This window comes from Thalassophryne amazonica, chromosome 8, assembly GCF_902500255.1.
Source record: "Thalassophryne amazonica chromosome 8, fThaAma1.1, whole genome shotgun sequence".
In the NCBI taxonomy this organism is placed as follows: Eukaryota; Metazoa; Chordata; class Actinopteri; order Batrachoidiformes; family Batrachoididae; genus Thalassophryne; species Thalassophryne amazonica.
This window is the reverse complement of record NC_047110.1, coordinates 28,329,121-28,355,776: the sequence shown is the minus strand read 5'-3', so window position 1 is coordinate 28,355,776 and position 26,656 is coordinate 28,329,121. Positions and strand designations below refer to the sequence as shown.

Below are 26,656 nucleotides of genomic sequence, written 5' to 3'. Positions count from 1 at the left end.
GCGCGCGCACACAGGCACAGACACACACACCGACAGCTCCACATTTTAGACAGCTTTTGAAGGAGACGGCACTGTTTTAATCGGCCGTCAGCCTCCTTGTTATTGTCCCGCCTTAAGACGAGAGTGAGGCTGCAGCACGTTTGACATCAGATTCTGAGTCGTTTTATGCTTTATGGATAAAATAAATAATTCACGGTAATCGCGAATATGTAAAATAATCGCGAATATGAAAAATACCCACGGCACCCCTGACGATCGATCACGGCACCCTAGGGTGCCGCGGCACCCCGGTTGAGAATCACTGAATTACAGCATCAGTAAATGGCAGGATTTTCCTGTCCTGGACTTGCACCTGGCAGCTTCCAACCACTCTGGTCAGTTCCTCTTGGACCTTGTCTGAAAGGAACAAAAAATATAATGCAATACTAAAATACACTCAGCTGTATCAGCATTGTGTTCTTTATAATTTGCAGTTTAATTAATTATTAAGATCCTATTGTCTTACATACAATTTGTACATGTTCAATAAAGCACCTCAATCAATCAATCAAAAACAATACATTTTAATGACATCTGCAGGAGGCCTTGCATGTGCATGTATATGAGCTTCTGAAAGAAAAGTGGAAGTTGTGCAAATCAAGGAATATTTGTTGATCACCCTCTGTGCATTTGCAGGTATTAATAACACAAATCTAACTCCATAGGAAGTTAGCTTTCAGCTAGGTGGAAGTTAGTGTGCATGCTGACGTCCACAAAATGTCTTATAGAGGTATTATTAGGTTGCACAACCAGCGTTGTCAGATTTAGAAGCGTTTATTTCTTGCTAGTTTTTACACAGTATATGAGAAAGGCGTTATTTCTCGCCAAAAAAGAAGTGAAGTTAGCAGATAGCAACACCAGGAATTTACAACACCATGTTAACCACACTCTCACGAACGCCACTAGCTTAGCTTATGACAAGCTAAAAGTGGATGCTCTCATTACGGCTGAACAGCTGTCCAGTTTCTGGGTATTCTGTGTTAGTACACGGCCGACATGCTTGATGAATTCCTGCGCAAAAAGTAGTTCCAAGCAGTGGTGGGCACAGCTAACCAAAAAGTTAGCTAAGATAACAGCTAATCAGCTAACTGAAAAGTTATCTTTTATAAAGCTAAACCGATAAACCACCTAAAAATGTATCGGAATCTACAGCTAACCGATAGCTTTCAGTATTGTCTCCGGTAAACTTGCAACTGCGTGGTGTTAAACTGAGTTTTAACACCACGATCGCTTCTGGTAGCATTATAGGTAACCACAGACCCAAACAATGAGTCTGGCCTTCTGTCTTTGTGTGCTCTGCCCACTGCTGGAAGCTCCTGTTTACTACATAGCTTGCATCTCTCCCTGCATCCCACAATCAAGTTTTATGTCTCTTTTTCCAGAACAACCTGTACTTTCAAAATATATATGCTATAGTTGTGTTTTATAAGTGTAATAAAGGTTTACAATCAGAAATAAGAAAGGAAAAAGTAAAGTGGGAAAATAATTTTCCACACACATTTATTCAAAACACACAGCAAACTATAATAAACAACTGCTCTGATACTTTATAAAGGTAATTTGGGCTCTAGTGTGAAAGACTGGACAACAAAAAGGTTCAAACAATAGACACAAATGCACATTTTGAACAATATATACAAAATGGTCTATGCGTTTTGTTTGTCTTCATCTCAAAGCAATTTCTGTCTGCTATTACACAAAAGTCACATCACAAACTTCTACAATGAAGTTGACTGTGTGTTTGTTCTCTCCTGCTCTGAAAGCAAAATTCACACTTCCATCCTCATTCAGTTTGAGGAGCGCCCCCTCCCCCCTCACTCCATTGATATGGTAAACAGTGCTTTACCTCCGGAAGTGAGAGAGCTTGCCATAGGCTTATCCAGTAATATTCACAGGAAAACTAGTCGAGCAATCCTGATACTCACACACTGTTTGAGCACATGAGATTGTATGAGAGGCTCTCTGTCTGCTCCGTCTCCTCACTTTCACTTTCGCTGTGTATAATGGCGCAGGGCATATTTGAGCAGCCAGGGGGCTATTCAAACGGGCCAACTAATAACACATCACTCCTAAAAACAATCTTTGGTGTGTCACGTGAGATGACTCTGTCCTACGATTGGATTTTGGAAAACCATGTGACGGTGAACCAAATCTGATTGGCCACTCACATTGGGCTCAAAAGTCTGCGGAGTTAACTTTTCAGAAAAAAAGTACGTTTCTATCTCGTAACAATTAAAAAGTTATTTCTAATTTAGTGAAACTTGGTCTCAGCCATCGTATACGACAGCGTCGGGCCCAGAGGGTTAATAAAATCCTTCTCTGTACCACTTCATCATAAAGCTGGTGATGCATCTTCTATATATATATATATATATATATATATATATCTATAATATATATATATATAATATTTCAACATAGTATTATTGTCTATATGCCAGTCAAAATCAGCCATTCTTAAGCGTCGTGATGGCTGATTTAGACAATGCAATTTAATTATAATTCAGCATCTCTGATTTCATTCTTCATGCTATTATTCACATGTCACTACAAAGCCTTTTTTAAATTTTGCTTTGATGTTTTTCTTCACTGGGTGCCTGGATAACAACTTTGTGTAAGTGCAGCACAGTTTGAGCTCCTACCTTGTATTTTTGGATACTTGGCCATGAGCAGGAAGACCCCATCTGATTTGTAGATGCTGTTGTGTCAGTGCCAGCGTTTAAAATATTTAAAACTGTCATCAAAGGTTGTCATCGTGAAAGTGACTGTTGGTCATGCCAGATTCCTGTGTTGTGGAAAGATGAGCATTAAACTCAGTTTAATTGTGCAGTACCACTTGTTGAGCCTCTTGTCTCTCACTTATGCTGAGGACACAACAATCACAACAGAAAAAAGAATGCAATGATTTGAGATAGGGTGAGAAGTTTGGTCATCTGTGGGGAGTTCTGAGTAGAGTCGCTGCTCCTTCACGTTGAAAGGAGCCAGCTGAGGGGTATGGGCATCTGGTAAGAATGCCTCCTGGGCGCCTTCCTAGGGAGGTGTTCCATACACAATCCGCCTGAGGGAGACCCCAGGAAGACCCAGGAACTAGGTGGAGAGATTGTATCTCCACACTGGCCTGGAAACGCCTCGCGAGCCCCCAGTCAGAGGTGATCAATGTGGCACGGGAAAGGGAAGTCTGGGGTCCCCTGCTAGAGCTGTTGCCCCATGACCCGATCTTGGATAAGCGGTCGAAGATGAGATGATGATCAATGCATTATGATGCATCTTTTTTTTTCTGTACAGGATTTCTTTTTCCTAAAAATGTGAGCATTGGTATCTTTAAAATTAAGTATTTGAACCAAATTATTTACTTCCAATTCTTTCTTTCACCATTCAGCCATATTTGCACTTGCCACATTGTGGGCTTTCATTCACAGATTCAAATTATAAAACCTCCAGAGCCCATGCTTTCAACACCTGTGTATGTGACAGGCTCATACATGGTGACTTACTCTGTTCTCATCTTGTGCACTCATATTTCCTTTTAATTGCATGTCTGGGTCGCAAGATGAACTTGTGTGCACAGTGGGCTCCAAGTTCAAGCTTCACTGTATTTATGAATCTTAAAGTGCAACAGGAAAGTACTCCACAACTCATACAACCCCAATTCCAATGATGTTGGGACGTTGTGTAAAAGGTAAATAAAAACAGAATACAATGATTTACAAATCCTCTTCAACCTATATTCAATTGAATAGACCACAAAGACAAGCTATTTAATGTTCAACTGATAAACTTTATGTTTTATGCAAATGTTTGCTCATTTTGAAATGGATGCCTGCAACACATTTAAAAAAAGCTGGGGCAGTGCTATGTTTACCACTGTGTTACATCACCTTTCCTTTCTAACAACACTCAATAAGTGTCTGGGAACTGAGGACACTCATGATTGGGTTATAAGGTATAATTGTGGTATAATTGTTTGATGTACGACTTCAGTTGTTCAACAATCCGGGGTCTCCGTTGTCGTATATTGCGCTTCATAATGCGCCACACATTTTAAATGGGCGACAGGTCTGTACCCTCACTCTTTACTATGAAGCCACGCTGTTGTAACACGTTGCAGAATGTGTTTGGCATTGTCTTGCTGAAATAAGCATGGACGTTCCTGAAAAAGATGTTGCTTGGACAGCAGCATGTGTTGCTCCAAAACCTGGATGTACCTTTCAGCATTGATGGTGCCATCACAGATGTGTAAGTTGCCCATGCCATGGGCACTAACACACCCCCATACCATCCACAGATGCTGGCTTTGGACACTTGCGCTGGTATCAATCTGGATGGTCTCTTTCCTCTTTTTGTCCAGAGGACACGACGTCCATGATTTCCAAAAACAATTTGAAATGTGGACTCATCAGACCACAGCACAACTTTTCCACTTTGCATCTATCCAATTCAAATGAGCTTGGGTCGAGAGAAGGCAGCGGCATTTCTGGATGTCGTTTTTCATTTTTTCACTTGCATGTAGAATTTTAACTTGCACTTGTAGATGTAGCTACAAACTGTGTTAACTGACAATGGTTTTCTGAAATGTTTGTGAGCCCACGCAAGTAGTAGTAAGATCCTTTACACAATGATGTCGGTTATTAATGCAGTGCCGCCTGAATCGAAGGTCACGAGCATTCAGTGTTGGTTTTTGGCCTTGCCGCGTACATGGAGAAAGTTCTCCAGATATTCTGAACTTCTGATTATATTATGAACAGTAGATGATGGAATCCCTAACTCCTTGCAATTGAACATTGAGAAACATTGTTTTTAAACTGTTTGACTATTTTTCACACAGTTGTTCACAAAGTGTGATTGTCACCCCATCGTTGATGGTGAAAGGCTGAACATTTGGGGATGCTCCTTTTTGAACCAATCATGACACTCACTCATGACACTTAGTGTCCTCAGTTCCCAAATGCTTATTGAGTGGTTGTCGAAGGAAAGGTGATGTAACACAGTAGTAAACATACCACTGTCCCAGCTTTTTGAAATGTGTTGAAGGCATCCATTTCAAAATGAGCAAATATTTACACAAAAACAATAAAGTTTTATCAGTTTGAACATTAAATATCTTGTCTTTGTGGTGTATTCAATGAATATAGGTTGAAGAGGATTTGTAAATCAGTGTATTCTGTTTTTATTTACTTTTACACAACATCAGCCATCACTGGAATTGGGGTTGTAGAAGATGGGGATGATTAAAATTCAAGAAATAAGTCCATCTTAAATTATTTGCGAAGTACAGCAAACCACTTGGAACTTTGGAGGGCAGTAATGTACATTTGAGGCACTAATGTGAGGAATCTGTGTGACTGGGTATTGGAAGGGCATGAGATGCACCTAATGGCATGTGGCTGAAAACCAATGAAAGCAATTAATCTAACTTCACAAACCATGTGGATGTTTCTAATTCGTGATATGTAATATGCACTGGGTACCCCCCTCCAGGTGTCATTGTGGTAAAATTGAACTCTAAAATGCACGTCTAAGTGTAGAGAGACTGAATCTTCGACTGGACTGGGTGCTTGACGCTTGACGTTTCGCTTCAAACACAGAAACCTTCCTCAGCTAAAATTCTTGCTCTGGATGTCGTAGAGACAAATAAAACAGAAGCAACAAAAGCTGGAGTTTTTAACCTAACCAGACCCTTCCTACTGAGAGGCAGACGCTATAGGTTAGGACTAAACAATAGCTTTATTTAGCAACTATTGTGCTCTAGTTAGCACTCTCCTAATGACAGGGCAGCTGTCCCTCCTAATGATGGGATGAAAGCCTTTCCTGATGGCTCCCTTGATGACTCTCCTGATGACGTGAATGACTGATTACCATGAACAAAAGACTGAAACTCCTTTGACCTGAGTACCCCATTGTAAACAGGGGATAAAGCGTGTCTCAGACCTTTATCTTTTCACCACGACGTCCGATACAGCGACCGCATCTGTGCAGATGCGGCACTGATCCGTCTGTTGATCTCATGCTCCATGCATCCCTCTCTTGTGAACAAGACCCTGAGATACTTAAACTCCTCCACTTGAGGAGTGGAGGAGTTTAAATTAACAAGTATTTCAAGTGAAATAACTTAATCAACCAATTTTCTTTGTGTTTTTGGTAAGTCGCAAACAAAGGGTTAAAATCACATTTAGCACAGAAGTTCATGAGTATAGGATTTATTTTCATAAAGTTGACATCCTCACAAGCAATTTGATACCAATTTCATCTTGTTATAAGACTATGCAAGGTATGCCAGAAATTTGGGCCTTGGTCTGCGCCTCCAATATGCTTGTGATACTGTATATGCTATGTGAAACACATGGCCAGATGCAAGAATATATGCAGTTCTGCTTGGGTCAAGAGGGACAACTATAACACAACTATACACTGCCTAATCAAGGTACAACTTTTTCCTGAAGCCATGACTGCACTTTTAAAAACTCCTTTTTCTCTAAAGTTAATGTTTTAGTGTTGTAGCGAGAATCCTGAAACTTTCCTGAGTTTGCATGAAGCCAAAGACCATAAACCCTTTTTCTCCACGGAGACTCAACCTTGATCCAAGGTCTGTGGAATGTCAAATGCCAACAAAGATGTTTTACCTCATTAAAACATGGATGGGAGTTGTCCATAAAACAGACAACCTTATCAAATTCATGACCTTCTAAGAGCATTATTTTTGGGTAGTTTGGCTTCTCTTATCAGTCATCTGTGACCAGAGTCATCTATGAATACACAAAAGCCCAACAGTTTGAATTCTGAACAAACTTTCCCTAAGTCCTGAAACTCTTTGTCAGTGGCATAATTCTACATAATTCTTCACACAATAAACTGCTTAATAACTTGGAGACCACAATACAGTTTCTCTGGCCGAAATCAACCTCAGAATGACCAAATTCATGTTTTATGATCAAACATTACCAGGCTCATCAGAGACATGGAACAAGAGCGACCCCAGGTGGACAAATTGGGAATGGACACAGACTCCTTAGTTTTGCTTATACCAAACTTTTAATAAAAAAGAAAGAAATGAAAAAGAATCCAATGTATTTTTGGCTGTATTACTTTTTGTTGTTGGAGCAGCCGATCTGCTATGTGTCAGTCTGATCCCATCAGATCTTAGAAGCTAAGCAGTGCGAAGCCTGGTTAGTACTTGGATGGGAGACCTCTTTGGACCACCAGCGGGTGTGTGTTTCTCCAGGTTACAATGGAGTTTTGTCAGGAAGGGCATCTGGCGTAAGATTTGCGCCAGTTGCCAATGCGGATCTGGCTGTATCCGCTGTGGCGACCCAGAACAAAATGGGAGTGTTGTGTGGGCCGCCAGAAGAGGAGGTACTGCTGGCCCACCACCAGTGGGCGCCCTGCCTGAAGTGCGGGCTTCAGGCACGAGAGGGCGCTGCCGCCACGGACAGCTGTCACCCATCTACTCTACATCATCTCACTCCATAAAGACCAGATGTCATCTCCACCTCGTTGCCGAGATATCGTACTTCTTTGGAGGTAATATCCTCAGCCGTTTGTGTTACAATATCATCTGTATATTTTGAGTGTTTGCAGGAGTACCGGTACCTCTGTCGGTGGAAGCTGAGTGAGTGCTGGACGGCACTCTTTTCCCCTGAGGAATCACTGCGGTACTCTGCAGAATAATGAGTGAGAGGTGGAGGTGGCATTCCCACCGTTGTTGTTACTGGGTGTACACACACCACACTTGACTGTCTTTGTTCTTCGCCAGCAGTACCAGATCCGACAGTCGGGGACTGAAATGATCACCTGGGAATTCGGGACTTGGCGGCTCCAGTATTCACCAGGTGAAATCGTGTGGTTCCGGCTCTTCTCAGGACAGACGTCTTCTATCCTCGAGCCTGCCCACACGTCATCTTTTTGGATTGACTGTAATCATATTCTGAGATTGTCTGTACGTTCGTTGTGCACCTTCACAACATTAAATTGTTATTTTTTGGCTCATCTATTGACCGTTCATTTGCGCCCCCTGTTGTGGGTCCGTGTCACTACTTTCACAACAGGGAGCAGCTGAATGGACAACTTGTTTGTTGTTGAAAAAAAAAAGAAAATCTTTTCTTTGATTGTGTAATTCCAAGCATCGAGTTTTAATCTACAGTGCCTTTAGGTTTTATATTTACTATAGATTTTAGAAAGTCTTATCAAATGTTTTTCTTGTTTTCATATTATGGTTGTTGTGTGTTGTTTCACAGGTACTTATTTTACAAAGAAGTTACTATGGGACACGGTTGGTTTTAATGGTACAAATGATTTTTTATCACTTAGACAAAGAAACGCAGTCAAAGACTATGCTACCCAGAATTCTGGAGTCAGAGTTAAAGACCGTTTAAACATGAACGTCTCTTGGGAGACGGGGCTTTTTGCTTCTGCCTTGCTTTTTGTGTTTTGTCTCTTTTGGCTTGTTGCTCTTACTGTTTTGTAGACGCTTCACCTTTTAGCCGTCTCGTTTTATTGCACTTTATTTGTCTGACCAAGTGTTTGTGGATTTTAATTTCTTGTCTATGCGTGCAACAAGTTATTACTTTTCCTTTCTTCCAAGTGGGTCTTGAACTCAACCTTTAGTAAAGCAATGTTTGCTGGTGAACGTTACGTTTCAAATTAAAACAATTTTTTTTAAATCAACTCTACTTCCTAACCCTTATTTTTGTAAGCTAACATTTTTGTCTCAAGTTAATTTTTGAACTGACTGCCCAGACGATGGAAGACGCAGTTTTGTTTTTGGTGAATAGAGAATAAAGACACCCAAACTTTTATTCTGACAACCCAAGACAGCAACCTCTCCGCACAATATACAGGTCAGCCTAAGCCACGCATCTATTTGAACCGTTGTCAGAAGAGCAACAAAGTTCTGGCCGCAGAAAACGACTCCTGGTGACAATCTATAAACCCATTAGAGTTCCTTTGTCAAGGTCCAGCAAGTGAGCTGATGAGATGGACGGATCATCGACTTTGGAAGCAGGCAGCTGCCAGCACCTGACCTCAGAGACACCCTGCACGTCAGCAAAATTAAGCTGTTAGTTCTGTCAGAATCTGGCCGGAGTGGCTTTATTTAATTGTATTCCCTGTCATCAGTAATATCTCACGTTAATAAACACCAAAATAAATCCCATGCAGACTAGGAAGTACAACCTCAATTCCAATGAAGTTGGAAAATGTTACTAAAAATAGAATACAATGATTTGCAAATCCTCCTCAACCTATATTCAGTTGTATACACCACAAAGACAAGATATTTAATGTTCAAACTGATAGACTATTGTTTTGTGCAAATTTTGAAATGGATGCCTGCAACACGTTTCAAAAAAGCGGGGACAATGGTATGTTTACCACTGTGTTACATCACCTTTCCTTCTAACAACACTCATTAAGTGTTTGGGAAGTGAGGACACTAATTGTTGAAGCTTTGTAGGTGGAATTCTTTCCCATTCTTGCTTGATGTACGACTTCAGTTGTTCAACAGTCCGGGGTCTCTATTGTCGTATTTTGCGCTTCATAATGCGCCACACATTTTCAATGGGCGACTGGTCTGGACTTCAGGCAGGCCAGTCTAGTACCCGCACTCTTTTACTATGAAGCCACGCTGTGTAACAAGTGCAGAATGTGGTTTGGCATTGTCTTGTTGAAACAAGCAGGGACATCCGTGAAAAAGATGTTGCTTGGGTGACAGCATGTGTTGCTCCAAAACCTGGATGTACCTTTCAGCATTGATGGTGCCATCATACATGTGTAAGCTGCCCATGCCATGGGCACTAACACACCCCCATACCATCACAGATGCTGGCATTTGAACTTTGTGCTGGTAACAATCTGGATGGTCTTTTTTCTCTTTTGTCCAGAGGACACAACTTCCATGATTTCCAAAAACAATGTGAAATGTGTACTCATCAGACCACTGCACACTTTTCCACTTTGCGTCTGTCCATTTCAAATGAGCTCGGACCAGAGGAGGAGGTGGCATTTCTGGATGTTGTTGATGTATGGCTTTCACTTCGCATGGTAGAGTTTTAACTTGCACCTGTAGATGTAGCGACAAACTGTGTTAACTGACAATGGTTTTCTTAAGTGTTCCTGAGCCCACGTGGTAAAATCCTTTACACACTGATGTCGGTTTTAATGCAGTGCCACCTGAGGGATCGAAGGTCACGGGCATTCAGTGTTGGTTTTTGGCCTTGCCGCTTATGTGTAGAACGTTCTCCAGATTCTCTGAATCTTCTGATTATATTATGGAGAGTAGATGATGGAATCCCTCAATTTCTTGCAATTGAATGTTGAGAAACATTGTTTTTAAACTGTTGGACTATTTTTTCACACAGTTGTTCACAAAGTGGTGATCCTCACTCCATCTTTGCTTGTGAATGGCTGATCCTTTTGGGATGCTGCTTTTATACCCAATCATGACAGTCACCTGTTTCCAATTAACCTGTTCACTTGTGGAATGTTCCAAACAGGTGTTCTTTGAGCATTCATCAACTTTCCCAGTCTTTTGTTGCCCATGTCCCAGCTTTTTTGAAATGTGTTGCAGGCATTACATTTTAAAATGAGCAAATATTTGCACCAAAACAATAAAGTCTCTCAGTTTGAACATTAAATAACTTGTCTCTGTGGTGTATTGAATTGAATATAGGTTGAAGAGGATTTGCAAATGAATGAATGAATGAATGAATGAATGAATGAATACTGTTTATTTCGAACATTTGATACAACAACAATTACAAGATAGATCAGTAAAGACAACAACAAAAAAGTTCCTACTGTGTACCCACATGTCCGGAAAAGGGGTAGGGTGAAGCATCAGCTATTTATCCCTACCCCTTCTTCCCCACAACCAGTAATACCCTTTGCCACATATACACTAGATTCCTACACACCTAAACCGATAGCAATATATATATATATACTATATATATACATATATACATACACACATAACATACATACACATATACATACCATATACACATATACATATATACACATATATTATACACAAACATCAATATCACCTACACATACCTACTTAATACAAAATACTATATATTGACAAGCCGAAGCAAAAACAAAAACACCCTAACCCTCATTACCCTTCCTCCTCCCTATACCCAGAAAAAAACATATTTTTTGTACCGCTGTTTGAACTGGTTCATGCTTGGACAATTGCTTGAGCCCCACTCCCAATCTGTTCCACATCCTACCCCACAGACAGAAATACAGAAACCTTTTAATGTTGTTCGTGCCCACTGATGCTTACAATTAAATTTCCCCCTCAGACTGTAATCCCCTGATCTGTTAAAAAACTATTTTTAATATTTGCTGGAAGTAAATTGTTTATGCTTTATACACAATTTGTACTGTTTGAAAATGAACCAAGTCTGTGAATTTTAAGAATTTGGATTGTAAAAATAGTGGATTTGTATGATCTCTATAGCCAGTATTATGAATAATTCTTATAGCTCTTTTCTGCATTACTGATAGTGATTGTGTTGTACCTTTATAAGTATTACCCCATACCTCTGCACAGTACTGTAAATATGGTAAAACAGTGAGCAGTAAAGAATGCGGAGTGAGTTGTGGTCCAGAATATGTTTCGCTTTGTTTAGAACTGAAATGCTTCTTGACAGTTACTTTGTATATGTTTTATATGAGTCTTCCAGTTTATCTTATCATCTATTATCACCCCCAGAAACTTATTTTCATGTACCCTTTCAATATCTACCCCCTCGACTTGTAACTGAACCCTGTATGTTCTGTATTACAATAGCCAAATAACATGTATTTTGTTTTACTTAAGTTTAATGATAATTTGTTTCTGTCAAACCATATTTTCAATTTTCCCATTTTCTATACTGATCCTCCTCAGTAACTCCTGCAAATCCCCCCCTGAACAAAAATGCTTGTGTCATCTGCAATAATACTAATTTTAATATTTTGGAACATTGACAATATCATTTATATAAATTAGAAACAGTTTTGGACCCAATACTGACCCCTGTGGGACGGCCACAAGCATTGTCCAAGCATGATGATGTATATTCCCCCAACTTCACAAACTGTTTCTGTTACTTAAGTAGCTTCTTCACCCAGTGCAACACCAACCCCCTAATCCCATACTGTTCAAGTTTATTGATATATGTCATGATTAATTGTATCAAAAGCCTTTTTAAGGTCTATAAATATTCCAACTGAATGTAATTTGTGGTCTATGGCGTTTGTAATCTCCTCAACTGATTCTATTAATGCAAGTGATGTTGAACTATGTGCTCTGAATCCATATGACTATCAGTAAGTAATTTATGTTTATTTATGAATTTGTCTAATCTATTATTGAATAACTTTTCTAATAATTTGGAAAATTGTGGAAGCAAAGAAACAGGTCTATAATTTGTGAAGTGGTGTCTATCCCCAGTCTTATACAGCGGCAACAACCTTAGCTATTTTCATTTGATTGGGAAATTTACCGGTTTGAAATGATAAGTTACAGATGTATGTTAATGGTTCTACAATCCATTCAATGACCTGTTTTACCACCACCATATCAATTTCATTTAAATCGGTAGATGTTTATATTTACAATTATTCACAATGTCTATAATTTCATTTCCATCCACTGCTGTGAGGAACAATGAACAGGGATTTCTTTCTATGAGATTATTATCCCAATCCTCAGGTTGGGAATCGGGAATTTTTTCTGCCAAGCTTGGTCCAATATTTACAAAAAATTATTAAAACCGTTGACTACCTCATCCTTATTTTCCTTCTTGACATTATTATCAATGAAATACTGAGGGTAACTCTGTTTTTATTACCATTTTTGATAATGCTATTTAATATATCCCATATTCCTTTAATATTGTTTTGTTATTATAATATATTACTATAATATTCCTTCCTACATACCCGTATAATTAGTTAATCTATTTTTGTATTTCTTATATCTATTTTCTGCCTCTTTAGTTTAGTTTTATGAATTCTCTATACAGTGTATTTTCTTATTACATGCATTTCGTAACCCTTTCGTCATCCATGGTCGAGCTTGGATTTTTTGTTTTCTGTAGTCTTGTTTAATTGGACCATTTTTATATAATGATGTAAATATTTGTAAAAAAAGTTTCATATGCACTATCAACATCACTTTCACTGTATACCTTTTCCCAGTTTTGCTCCTGTAAATCCTTCTTTAGTGTGTTCATGTTTTCCTCTGTCCGCACTCGCCTGTATTTTATTTTCTCCTCTGGCTGATTCCGCCGATGGTTTCTTTTTAAACGATGAAAACTGGTAGATGATCACTAATGTCATTGATTAATAATCCACTCACAGTGTTATTCTCAATATCATTGCTGAATATATTATCAATTAAGGTGGCACTATGGGATATAATTCTGCTTGGCCTGGTGATTTTTGGGTAAAACTCATACTGTACATTATACTGATAAATTCATCTGTTATTTTATGCTTATTTGGATTGAGCAGATCAATATTAAGTCACCACAAATGAACACAGTTTTTTGATTAGTTTTTGAGAACATTTTTCCCATACAGTCAGTGAATGTTTCAATACTAGATCCTGGTGCTCTATATATACAGCTGACTAATACATTTTTGCTTTTTTCTTCACATATTTCAATAGTTATACATTCTAATAAGTTATCAATCACAGTTGTCATATTGTCTACTATTTATAATCCATGTTCTTATCCACATACACAGCCACTCCTCCTCCACTCTTATTTTTCTGTTTACACAATTAAATTCATATCCATCCAGTTCAAAATCCATTCCTTATCTTCATTGATCCATGTTTCTGATATAGCAATTATGTTAAATATTTTTTAAACTGACTTAAATATTCTTTAATGTTGTTAAAGTTTGCATATAGACTTCTGCTGTTGAAATGGATTATTGATAATTTGTTATCCGTTTTAATGATCCGATTAAACTGTTCATCTGTATAATAGCAACAACTGTCATTGATATTTGAGAAGAAATTATTGTCCGGGTCTATATCGTGCTCCAAGTCCAGTACATTGTGGTCTGTGTATTTAAATGTTCTCAGTTCTACTTTCCATGATCAGCAATCCTTTGAGTTATATCCTTCTTGTCTCCAGATGTAGATGAATAGGTAGTAGATGAATAGGTTCCTCTGGTCTGTGTCATGGTGTTGTGATGTGTTTGTGTCCTCATACCTTATTGGTCATATTTGTCCAGATCCTCGCTTTAAGAAACACTATTGTTCATATTTGTCCAGCTCCTCGATGTTCCTTATTGCCATGACTTTTGCTTGTTCTGGTGATCCGTTCAGTTTGATGAATATTTTACAGTTTGAAGTCCATGTGTGCTGGATTTTTCCCTGTTTCTTCAAGAAGCGTGCTTTCCTGGCGATGTTGGCATTCCGTTTGGTGAGATGTTCATTGATGAATACGTTTGTCCCTTTCAGTTTTCTTCCTTGTTTTAACAGTGCTGTTTGTGTTTTCTGTTGATGAATCTCATGATGACGGTTCGTTTATCACCGTCATTTCTCCGGGGCAGAGGGTGGCACGCTTCAATGTTATTTAAATCCATTTCTATACCTTTAGATAGGAGGAAATCAGCAACCTGTTTTTCCACAGAGCTGACCTCCTGTTCACTGGGCTCCCCTCCGCTCTCATCTGTTACCGCCCGTGCGTAGGACCGTGGTTTGATATGAAGACCTGTGATGATGACGTCGTTAATTCTGGTGTACTGCTCCAATTCAGCCACTCTATTTTCCAGCTGCACCAGATGCCGGTCTTTCTCAGCATTCTGGAGCCGTAATGCCTTCACCTCCTCCACCAGATCCATGATTGATTTCTGTTGCTGCTTCACAACAGAAATCTCCTCTGATAGAAAGTCCAGAGATTTTTAATATCGTCACCTTCCTCCGCTGTCAGAACCTTCTTAGGCCCCATGGTCGGCTTATGAGCAGCTTGTCGATCGCCGATGTTAACAGCCTGCGTTGTTTGTCACCGGGATGGATCTGCACTGCGCTGGTGCCGCGCGGCCTCGGTGTTTCCGCGCTGATGGATCCGCGGTGGCTGCACGAGGCCTCGGGGAAGCGGCACTCGTGACGCGCGGCTCTAATGACGCAGCGCGCGGCCTCAGTGAATTCACCACGTTGGGCGGGCCTCGGACGTTGTTGCTGTCCAGTCGCTGGGCTAAGTTGCGGTTGAGGTGGTATTCCCACTGTCCGGGTTGGCAAACACCGGCGTGGCAGATGGCAACTACAAACACCACCTCTGAAAACTCAGGTACAAACTTTTTGCAGCTCGCTCTGACGACACGCAGCTCTGACTGACTGTGACTGACGCCTTTGTATTCTGTTTTTATTTACATTTTACACAATGTTCCAACTTCATTGGAATTGGGGTTGTAATTCATTATTTAATTCCTGCAACTAAATCATATTAGACAACCGTCATATATATTTGTCAGTTGAGCTTTATTATAAATTGCATTACTGTAATCTGTCCTGTTCTGTTGACTGAGTTAAATAAATGCTTTAAACATATAAGGTTGTCTGTGTTTTATGTGGTATGAACAGCGGTATCGGATCTTGACCTGTAGAATCTCCAACTGGAAGATAGAGACTGATATAATATTTCCTATTGACTGATCCTAAAACATCTTGATTTTATAACATTGTTACAAAATCATTCAGCCAGATTTTATTGGAGGTAAAATTAATTACTAGTGTTAATTAATTACAGTGTGTAGAAATACTCAGTCAGGTTGAGGCCTGGTGATTGACTTCAAATTCAGACTGCCCCTTCAAATAGGTGACAAAACTGCAAGTCAGTATGTTGCTCTGAGTGGAAGCAGCAGTTAAAAATGACACTCTGCTTTATGCTAGCATGGTCCCAACCACACCAGTGCATGCTATGGATTGTACAAATATAGAAGCAACATTTTGCACACTGCCCACTGACAGCACCCAAAGACAACTGGTTACCAGGCTGGACTGGGACCAAAATTTAGGCCTGAGAGTTTGGTCCAGACTGGCCCTCTACAATCCACATGCAGATACTGAGCCAACTTATACCCCGTTGAAGTACATAAACACACAAACCCTTAATAACACTACTATACTGAACAATATCCCTTATATTCTGGAGCCTTGAATAAAATAAATGATGAAATATGTGAAAATAGCAGATCTACATGCTCAAACCACATCACATTGAAACGTGAGTTGTAAGCTTGTCGATCTGCAATTATGTGTGGCATCTGTCAGGATTTGTGGATGTGTGCACAGAAAGTGGGTGGATACAAAATGCATATCTCAGACAAGGCGTTGGAGTAAATAAGGACTTTATCTTTAAAGCAAGCAGAGGTTTGGTAAACAGGAAGGCAGTGAGCGAGGCGGAAGTACAGGCAGGTGCAAGGCAAAGGCGTGTGTCAAAAAACAAGCGGGGTTTGTTACAGCACATATTGCTGCAGGGCATATATATTGTTGATTGACAAATATGGTGACCTTCATGGCCACATGCAGCAATATTGTTGCCCGGGACAATATGTGCCAGGTGTGTTACTACAATAATCCACCACACCAGCGACATTGGTACATATTGTCATGATATGCGTACCAGTTGTGTGTGTGTGAGAGAGAGAGACAGAGCGAGAGAGAGAGCGGAGAAAGAGAGAGAGAGAAAAGTCATAATAATTTTGTATTTTATTAATTTGTGTATATAAATGGTTTGTAGCCATTTTTAAGTATTTCTGTTTTTTTTTTATCTTTGTTGTTGTTTTCCTGTGTTTGTCTTGGGGACCATGACATGATGGAAATAACTCAGTGCTTTTTTGTGCCATCCTCTCTCTCTCTCTCTCTCTCTCTATATATATATATACGAGGTCTGTCCATAAAGTATCGTACCTTTTTTTTTTTTTAAACTATATGGATTTGATTCATATGTTTTCACGTCAGACAAGCTTGAACCCTCGTGCGCATGCGTGAGTTTTTCCATGCCTGTCGGTGACGTCATTCACCTGTGAGCACGCCTTGTGGAAGGAGTGGTCCCACCCCGTCGTCGGATTTTCATTGTCTGGAAATGGTGTAATGATTTGGGGGTTTTTTTCATCAGAATTTTTTCAGAAGCTGTTAGAGACTGGCACCTGGAAACCATTTGAAAAATTTATCTGGCTTTCGGTGAAAATGTTACGGGCTTCACAGAGAATAAAGACTGTTAGTACAGCTTTAAGGACCCCTTTAAGGAAGCTCGGCGCGCCACGCTCCAAGCTGCGACGACGCGGCACAAGCCACCCGACCATTTCTAAACGGATGGCTCTGTGGATACGAGACCGTCGTGTGCTCTTTCTCTGGTTATCACAAGAGCTGGACATCAGCCATTTTCCGGCAGATTTCACTTGTAACAAGAGATTTTGTCATGGAAAGCCGCGCAGAGGCTTCGCGCGTCACGACCGATTCACTTTGGAAGCGAGACAAAGGAACATATATATAAATATATATATATATATATATGTTGTCATTGTTATTTGTTATTTCACATCATGTATTTTGCCAATTCACTCGATCTATCAAAGAGAGAAAGAGAGTGAGAGAGACTTGCTTGAATTAGATCCACACACCTCGTGCATAAAAGCTTGTTGGATCCACGTGTAAATCTGTGGATCGGCACAAGAACTGTGAGTGCAGCGTAGCTCCCCATGTGATTGTCCCGCTGGCATCAGCCCGAATCATCCTCGTCTGCACGTACATGACAATATAATATCATGCATGCTTAATAGAACTTCACAACAAAAAGACCTGTTTAACATGTACTGTTGCTGTATTTTCATTTGGAATCATGCCAGTCATTGCCTTCTATTCACTCCAAAGGCTACGATAATGAAATAAAATGAGTATTATTAAAGTATGTAAATCAGAAGGCAACATATATAGGAGGATTTCCTCACAAGTGTCATTTCATGCCTCCAAAATAGGCCACAGCCCACCTTGCACGGACCTGTCGTTCTAACACATGAATGATGAAATAAAACGTCTGCTCTTGTGATTTGCACCACCTTGTTGTCTCACTTTGGGGATCACATCAGAGGCAACAGTCATTTTCTGTTCAACTGCACGCTTAGGCAAACCATGGTGAGGAACGGAGGGGCGTGAGAGGACTCAGCAACCGCACGCACCGCACGGGGAATATTCATCCGAAATTGTCACCATGCTTATGCACAGTGAGGGATCATGTTCTCCAGTTTGTGCCCTGTTCTGTCACCGCCATCAGCAGCAGAAGCGCAGCAGCGCCGGCAACTTTATTATTACTGCGCCAGTATCACCTGAGGCTTTGAATAATTCACCAACATCTGCTAAACGTCATGCTGAAATGAGTGACATTCTGCAGCCTGCGCGCAGAAGCATCTCCACGTTACACATCGCCAGTCGTACAGAATGGCTCAAACCATCTTCCTTGGTCCTGTGCTCACTGGTCGCGTAAAGTCCTGGCACTGTCGAGAAGGCTTGCAAGAAAATAAATGTGACACTTATCATGTATTATCATGTCCAGCTCTCCACAAGTTCTTTTATACTCACTCGACTGGTAAGCATTGAAACCCGAGATAGACATGTCCCAACTTGTCCTCTAACACTCCGAAACGGAGTGTTCCTTTGTCTCGCTTCATCAGCGAATCGGTCGTGACGCGCGGCTTTCCATGACAAAATTTCTTGTTAAAAGTGAATCTGCCGGAAAATGGCTGATGTCCAGGTCTTATGATAACCAGAGAAAGAGCACACGACGGTCTCGTATCCAGAGAGCCATCAGCTTAGAAATGATCCAGTGGTTTGTGCCGCATTGTCGCAGCTCGCAGCGCGGCGCACCGACCGTCCTTAAAGGGGTTCTTAAGCTGTAGTAAAGTCCTTATTCTCTGTGAAGCCCGTTAAATTTTCACTGAAAGCCAGATAAATTTTTCGAATGGTTTCTAGGTGCCAGTCTCTAACAGCTTCTGAAAAATTCTGATGGAAAAAGTCCTTTTCATTCCGCCATTTCCAGACAATGAAAATCCGACGAGGGGGCAGGACCACTCCTTCCACAAGGCATGCACAGGCGAATGACGTCACCGACAGGCGTGGAAAAACTCACGCATGCGCACGAGGGTTCAAGCATGTCTGACGTAAAAAACATAGAATGAAATCCATATAGTTTTAAAAAAATAAAAGGACTGTTAATTTATGGACAGACCACGTACACAGATAGCAAAAAACAAAGGTGAAATAACACATCCATATGAAAAGAACAAAGAACAGTGAACAACAAGATAAGAAAAGGCTGAATAGAAACTGTAATGGCACTCAACACCATGGCTAAACTATGATAAACAGAAAATAAATGATAAACAGGAAATAAACCAGTGCCTAAAGTAACACAAACGATGATCAAAAACTGACCAAAAGTGTTCAAAGAAAGGAAGACAGATGCAGACAGGGGCCAAGGCACACACACAGGCCTGGACAGGGACAAACCATGACAGCCCTTTGATGAAAGTATAAAATAGTGGTTAAGTGGTTATTTATAAAAGCACCTAATCAGTTCATCAGGATATGAATACGGTAATATTTTCCAATACTTAAATAATTAGATTTAGTTGTAACACTCCACAATATGCAGAGTTGGCTATGAGGTGAGTGCATTACATGTATGATTTGAACGTTTATGGAGATGTAAATCTCTTAGACCTGTAGGTGCAACCAGAAAGGGGTGGGGGGATTACATTTATATGAAAAGTTAAACATTTATATGAATAAGTGTTTATCCACACCATGCTGGCATACACCTGCTATCATTGCCATCACACAAATCTCCTCTGCTCCTGTACCACCTCCATAGCAGTGGAGCCTCACTGACACTTTCACTGTTGACTTCAACACCACTGCTGCTGCTGAGAAGGACCTGCAGGCACCCCTGCTAGGCCGGCCAACACAGCAAACATCTCTGAAATTTTTCTGCTCTTAGCAGCATCAGTCCCAAGAGGAATTTTTTTCTTTTCCCTCAGTTTTTCTGCACCGCCTATCCATTTGTTCTGTATTTTGTGACTTGCTTTTTGTCATGTTCTGCTGAGTTGTTTCTCTTTCTGTCGTCATCATTGCTCATCATTAAAAGTGAAAGGATGAAAGGGGTCTAGAACATGCATGGGTGGGACTCCTGGCCCTCTGTAGCCTTTCACAGGGCCACAATTGCATCATTCTTTTGACAGACAAGTCACTGGACCTATGTTGTATCTGCAGGCTGCAGCTGAGCTCTGTGGTTGGGTTAGGGTTAGAGTTAGGGGTTAGGGTTACAGAGCTACCATGGCAAGGCACAGAAAAAAAAATTAAAAGGGCAGTCATCGGCCCATTATTGATCAGCCCACCGGGAAACGTATGCTTAACTTATGCTAAACATGACCCGCCTGTGACTGGCTGCCTACAAGCAACATCTGCTGCAATAAATCAAGTCAACAATATCCTAGAATCCTTTACATAGTTGAAGCTGGATCCACTCAAATGGGCATGGACCTGATTAAAGCAATCAAGATCAGCATCATGGGTGGAAAAGTGAACACCACCACAGAGGAAAATGCAAAAGTACCTCCTACTGACACACAAACATCTATAGTGAACAATGTTGAATTTGCTTCAGCCCAACTTCTTGGAGGGGTCATTCACTAGGTACAGGGAACTAACACAGTGCAACCTGTAAAGCAAACTCTGCAATGCCTACCTCTCAGCATAATCAAAACGGTGTCAGCAGACCTCAGACGCTCACTCCAAGGGAACAAGTGGATGCATCTGAAGGGATGTGTCCTCTGCTGATGGCCTGAAAATGCAGATGAGGCTTAAGACTATGTGTTGATCTCCGTGAACCCCCCTAAAAAATGTGGTAATGAACTTTCATTCCATTCAGCCCACCTTACTGCCACTACTGAAACATCTGCACAAAAAGACATGGAAACTCTACACTCTGTTGTAGCTGATGGCTTTCTAGTATGACATGCACTACCAGCCAGGAGGTCAAAACACAATGGCAGACTGCCTTTCATGTGTTCCTCTCACCAACTCCAGTACAACCAGATTCTGAGCAGGACAGATCTCTCCTCTCCTGACTACATTATCACATGCACAAGCTGAATGACTATTCTGAACTTAAAAAAAAAAAAAAAAAAACTATGAAAGGTCATTCACTCAGGGTGGTCAAAAGTGAAGTCTTTTTCCAGATGAAGTCCAACCTTACTTCCTTGTACAACATAAGCTGGCTGCAGAGTCACCACTGATCTTCTGAGGGACATATCTGATGGTTCCTCATTCTCTAACTGAGAGCTCAAGGCATAGTTTGCACTAAACAGCACCTCATGTGGTTTTACTTGTGTCATTGGATGGATGATCTTGTCCACACAGCTGTCTTCATGCACAACCTCTCAGGAACGTGGTAAATTAGCTAGTTCTCCCCCTGTCTCATGCATCCTGTCAAGTTTCCAGAGGGTCAATTTCAACACTTTTCTGTCGACAATGTAGATCCATTTGGAGGTGGAACCCACGACTGCAGGATTGCCATTACCCTCATTGACCATTTCAGTAAATGGCTGGAAGTAGCCTTTACTTTCACTGCAATAACGACCATAGTTATGGCATTCCTAACTTGTTCTTTCACTTGTGACATTTGTGCCGCTACAACTGATGATGGACCACAGTTTGCATCTTTGGCCTTTCCTGATTTTCTGACAGAACAAGGCATAAAGCACATCAGAATGAGGAAATAAGTATTTGGAATGCTTTAACAGAGTGCTAAAAGATAGCCTTCAGGCACTTGTCTTTCTCACTCATCTTCAACTGCTTATCCGGGATCGGATCGTGGGTGAAACTGTTCCAGCAGGGGACCCCAGACTTCTCTTTCCTGGACAACTTGACCACCTTTGACTGGGGGATCCTGAGATGTTCCCAGCCAATGCAGAGATATAATCTCTCCACCTAGTCCTGGGTCTTCCCAGGAGTCTCCTCCTAGATGGACGTGCCTGGAACACCTCCCTAAGGAGGCACCCAGGAGGCATCCTTACCAGATGCCCAAACCACATCAGCTGGCTCCTTTCAATGCGAAGAAGCAGCAGTTCTACTCTGAGCTCCCCATGGATGACCAAGCTTCTCACTCTATCTCTAAGGGAGACACCAGCCACCCTCCTAAGGAAGCCCATTTTGGCTGCTTGTACCCATGATCTAGTTCTTTTGGTCTTGACCCAACCTTCATGACCATAGGTGAAAGTAGGAATGAAGATTGACCAATAGATCGAGAGCTTCCCCTTTTGGCCTCAGCTCCCTTGTTGCCACAACAGTACGGTAGAGCAAATGCAATACCGCTCTTGCTGCGTGGATTTCTCCAGCAATCTCATGGTCCATTGTCCCCTCACTCGTGAACAAGACCCCTGAGGTACTTAAACTCCTTCACTTGGGGCAAAACCGCATTCCCTACCTGGAGTAGGCAATCCATCGGTTTCCTTACCATGGCTTCAGATTTAGAGGTGCTGATCCTCATCCCAGTCACTTGAAGTAATCCAGGAGTGTTGGAGGTCACAGGCCAATGAAGCCAACATGACCATATCATCTGCAAAAAGCAGTGATGAGACCCTGCTCCCTCCCCCTGACTATGCCTCGATATCTTGTCCATGAATATCACAAACCGGATTGGTGACAAGGCCCAGCCCTGGTGGAGGCCAACCCCCCACCGGAACGGGTCTGACTTACTGATTGGATAGCCTGAGAAGGGACCCCCCTCACTCCATACTCCTGCAGTACCTCCCACAGTCTCCTGGGGTACCTGATCATACGCCTTCTCCAAGTCCACAAAACACATCTAGACTGGATGGGCATACTCCCAGGCACCCTCCAGGATCCTTGTGAGAGTGAAGAGCTCATCGGTTGTTCCACGATTAGGATGGAACCCGCATTGTTCCTTTTCAATCAGAGGTTCTACTATCGTTAGAAGCCTCCTTTACAGCACCTTGGAGTTGACTTAACCAGGGAGGCTGAGTAATGTGATGCCCCTGTATTTGCCACGCACTCTCTGGTCCCTTTTTTTAAATTTGTCATATCTTAGACACTGCCCCAGACCTCAACGCAATGTTGAAGAGATGTGGAATCCAAGACAGTCCTTCCACATGCAGAGCCTTCATCATTTCTGGACAGATCTCATCAACCCCGAAGCCTTGTCACTGCAGCGTTGTTTGACTACCTCAGTGACTTCCACCAGAGAAATTGATAATAATACTCCATCAGCTTCCACCTCTGACCCTACTATAGAGGGCACTCTGGTCTGATGCAGGAGTTCCTCAAAGTGTTCCTTCCAGCAGCGGATTACATCCTCAGTTGAGGTCAGCAGAGTCCCATCCTTACTGTAGACAGATGTCTTTCTCTTTATATGTAATTTATCAGTATTTCATTTAGTCATAGGTGAGGCTAATGAGTTAAATTACTTTAATTTTCCAAAAAGTGTTTAGCATAATAAATAATTTTCAGTGTTCAAAACACACCAATATCATTTTCATTCCTGTATAACAGAAAGTTACTGGTGATTGTGAGCACTTCATTTTGTTTGTTTGTTTGTTTGTTTTTTTTACTGTGGTCATAGGGAGCCATCAGATTAATATTGCACAGCTGCAGGTAACTGGTGTCTGTTGTGAAGCTTCTTATATCTGATGGGCGCATCTGACAGTTGTACTCTGTGTACAACCCTAGACAGCACTGGACTTTGTGGCATTTGCTGGTCTAAGTAGCAGATTTAGCAAACTAAAATCATATCAGAGGGAACTGTAATGTGTTTCCAAACCTCGAGTTGCTTCTTGTGGAAAAGAAAAGAATCCACAAGTCCCCTGCACATGTGTGGATTGAGGGTCTTTCTTAAATGATTAAACAGTTTTAAGTGATGTTTTTTATTGGACTCCATCAACATAAATGCTTCATTCCTGAGAGGAAACCATTTTCCAATCCATGGAAACAAGTTGTACACCTGTAAAAGAATGTGTAAAAAGGTCATATTTTAAAATTACATGAGCATTTACATCAGGAATTTGAAAAGAGAATCAGACTTGAGAATTATGCCTTTAAAATTGGATTCTTCATTGAATAATCTTAACAAAATAAGAATGTAAGTGAATGTATACCTGTACTGATGGGGTGCCTGCAAGCTGAATTGCTCTGTTTGATTGATATACCAGGGTTGTAAACACCGGATCATCATATTCAAATCTGCTTCCATATACAATGGAACAGATAATATTTGAGACAGCACAGTTTATTGAGTTTGTTGTATCAAAAGCCTCTCCTGCATCAGTGGAAACAGAACACAGTCATGCTTGATTAATTTTACACTTCCTATACCCCCCTCAAGAAATTTAGATTTGTTATACCCATGCAAAGCAATTTTGAGCTAAACTTGGTGGAAACGTGTGTGTTTAATAAGAAATACAAAAATAAACTAACCAGTATAGTGAGAAACTGTAAAAAGAGTATTTTTTATAAATTATTGTAGACTTATAGAGATAACATGACAGGTACATGGGACATATTAAACAGTATTATTAAAAATAGCTCCAGACATATTGTCCTCTGTATTTCAAAGAAAATTTTGAGTTTATTAATAACATGTATGATGTGGTCAATAAATTTAACTAGCACATTGCCCATGAGGATCCACAGGCTCTAGACTAGCTAATGTTTATAAAATAGGTAGCTAACATTTTTCAAGGGTGGTAATAAATTATGCAAAGTTTCTACAGTATAATGATTTTAACTGAAAGTGCAGGAAATTAATATAAGAAGGTTTTGTGAATAACTGCATTTAATATTTGGCACATTTAGTTGATGCCATGTTTTACAACTGGCAAGGTTTTGATATCTCCTTTGTTCAGAACTTGTCTGGTTACCAGAGACCACAACCAGGACAGAACCCACATTGCTCCTCCTAAATCTGAGGTTTGACCTAAGTCTTATCTCTATTACCCTGGCATCGACTGATTCCTCTGTAATAGGAACACACTCTCCAATCCCATTTTTCAAAGATGGGGACCACCACCCCAGTTTTCCAAGCCAGAGGTACTGTCCCTAACTTTCATGCAACATTGTATCAGCATGTCAGCCATGACACTCCAACAACATCCAGAGGCTTTAGCATCTCAGGATGAATCTTGTTGTCTCTTGGTGACTTGCCGCCGAGGAGTTTTTTTTGACGGTAACTTACACCAGTGTGATGGCACCAGATCCTCTGGAGATTTGTTACCTCAGAACGTATTGACAATGTTTCACAACAGAGAAGGGGTTTAACCCTCTGGGGCCAACGCCGTCGTCTACGGCAGCTAAGACCAAGCTTTACTAAATTATAAATAACTTTTTAATGATATGAGATAGAAACTTACTTTTTTTGCTGAAAAGTTAACTCCACTGACTTTCGAGCCAGCCATCGGGCATCTTTGTACTCCTCATAGAAGCTGTGTGATGACGTGTGCAATGTGAGTGTCCAATTGGAATTGGTTCACCATCACATGGTTTTCCAAAATTCAATCATAGGGCAGATTCACCTCACGTAAAAAGCCAGAGATTGTTTTCAGGAGTGATATGTTACTAGTTGGCCCGTTTGAATAGCCCCCTGGGTGCTCCAATGAGTACATACTATTGGGCTCCAAATGCGCCCTGCACCATTGCGCACAATCACTGAAAGCAGATTGAGAGCCTCTAATGACAATCTCACATGCTCAAACAAACAGTGTGTAACTATCAGGATTGCTCCACTAGTTTGCATGTGAATGTTACTGGATAACTCTGTTGCGTTTACCATGAAAACAAAAAAATGCATAGACCATTTTGTATATATTGTTCAAAATGTGCCTTTGTGTTTATTGTTTGAACCTTTTTGTTGTACAATCTTTCACACAAGACCTCAAATTACCTTTTATAAAGTGTCAACACTTCTTTATTATAGTTTGCTGTGTGTTTTGAATAAATGTGTGTGGAAATTTATTTTCTGCTTTACTTTTTTCTTTCTTATTTTTGTTTGTAACCTTTAATACACTTATAAAACACAACAAAAACATATATATTCTGAAAGCACAGGTTGTCCTGAAAAAAAGAGACATAAAACTTGATTGTGGGATGCAGGGAGAGCTGTTAACAGCAATAATAAATCATTTATGCCAGGCGAGTGAACTGTCCAAAAAAATGCCTTTGGACCCCAGAGGGTTAAAGTTTGAAGGGAACACTGAATTGTAAGACCTACAGTATTCAAACAACAATGAGAAGTTTTACAATATCAAGCAGTGGAGTTAAACTTTGGAATTTGCTGTTTTTCAGTTGTGAATCTTGCACCATCTCACGGCCCACGACCTGACTGTCAGTTTCAGCAGAGTTCCGGTTCAGGGCACAATGTAAATACACCTCATGAAGTATGGACAACAAGACAACATCAGGGCATGGCAGAAGTCCATCACAGGTGCTGGGTAGAACATCATCATAATTGCCCATAAACTCCCTGTATCAACTCCATCCACATCCTCACTAGACATTGATTACATCCACTGTGAGACACTGGAACTCTGCTGGCACCGC

The 26,656-nt window shown here is 40.8% G+C and overlaps 1 pseudogene; it reads right to left on the bottom strand.

Moving 5' to 3' along the window:
• Positions 1-298: 298 nt before the first annotated feature.
• The window catches only part of LOC117514871, a 28,160-nt pseudogene continuing 1,802 nt past the window's right edge, over positions 299-26,656 (bottom strand).